This window comes from Octodon degus, unplaced genomic scaffold, assembly GCF_000260255.1.
Source record: "Octodon degus isolate 3935 unplaced genomic scaffold, OctDeg1.0 scaffold00001, whole genome shotgun sequence".
NCBI lineage: Eukaryota > Metazoa > Chordata > Mammalia > Rodentia > Octodontidae > Octodon > Octodon degus.
The window spans coordinates 31,860,769-31,862,171 of record NW_004524577.1 but is presented as its reverse complement, the minus strand read 5'-3'; the positions used below and the strand labels follow the sequence as shown (position 1 = coordinate 31,862,171).

The 1,403-nt window shown below is 42.7% G+C and overlaps 1 pseudogene; it reads right to left on the bottom strand.

Moving 5' to 3' along the window:
* Window positions 1–755: 755 nt before the first annotated feature.
* Window positions 756–1,069, bottom strand: LOC101586157 (annotated as a pseudogene).
* Between the last annotated feature and the right edge of the window lie 334 nt (window positions 1,070–1,403).

Sequence of the window (1,403 nt, the reverse complement as noted above, 5' to 3'; positions counted from 1 at the left end):
TGGGGAACGAGGATGGGGAGTGTAGGGTTTGGGCTTGGGGTGATCATAGGAAAGATTTAGGAAGTAGGACTTTGTGCTAGACTGGATGCCTGTGAAAGCAGGGGTAATTCTATGATTGTGTATCTCAATAAATATTTTCTATGGGGAGGCTGGGCTAGACCAAGGAGATAGCTGTAATTGATAAAGTAGTATCAATCCCTCATATTTTCTGGGAGAGGGGGTGTTTGCTATTCTGTGGTTTGCACACTTTTTGTTTTTGTCTGACATCTAACATGATTACAAGTGGGCTTGTTTTGGCTTTGATGCATCATGGTCTGACGCTGATGTTCTATGAAATTGGCTGCGTCCACCAAAAGAGTACCAGGTCCTGGCTGTCAGTCAACACCGAAGTCCAGGTGGACTGCCAGGAGCTGCCCTTCTTGCCTGCAGCCTCTTTTGCAGAAGCTAAAGGATACTCTGTATTACAGTCACTCACTGAGCTTTCGAAAATGCAGGAACTAGAACTACTGAATCAGTCTCTAAGCCTAAGGCCCAGAAGTCTGTATTTCTTTTTTTTTTTTTTTTATAGTTTACACATACTTTATTTACTCAGTTGAGGGCTCTCTGATTGTATGTAGTTGATCCCAGCATTCTTCACATTGACTTCAAGAAGTTCTGGTTTTTTTCTGTTGAAGTTGCTCAGTTGCTACTTGTTGGTTTATTTTCTTTCAGGATCAAGGTGGGTGCTTTCATAGAGAATCTTATTTTTCATTCCTTTTCTGGCAATTCTTTCCTGTATTCTTTCCTTTGCATAATTATACCTGCAATGAAACCAGCATCCTAAAGTCACCATGATAAATCCTCCTACACCAACATCACATGATCTTCTAATTCTGCTAGTTAACAAAAAGTGTCCGAGTCCAGCCACAACAGATCCTAATGAACCATACAGTACTGAATCCCGTGCACAGGGAATGTTTTCAACATCTAAAATTCCTAGGAGCTTAAAGGGCTTTCCCTCCGCGGGCTCGCCGGGCTCGCCGGGCTCCGGGGCAGCCGCCATGGCCCCGAGTGCGCGGCTCCCGCGCGCCGCCCTAGAAGTCTGTATTTCTAATCACCATGCCCTATTATATGCCAATGCAATCAGAATTTGAAGACCACTGATCTAAAAAGAGAGATGTTGCAGTCCTAGATATGTAAACCTACATCTGTGGCAATCTGTCACAATGTGAGCCATTAAGTACTAAGATATATACTTGTATTGCTATCCAGTTCCAAGACCTGGATGTTAGAGAATTTTAACCCAGTGAAACCAACCTTTGATTTCTGAATTCACAATGTTATCAGTGCTTAAACCTTGTATGCCAGTTTTAGGAAAACTTCAACTAAGTAGGTCAATCTCTAAAGGACAGAAGAGAAATGGC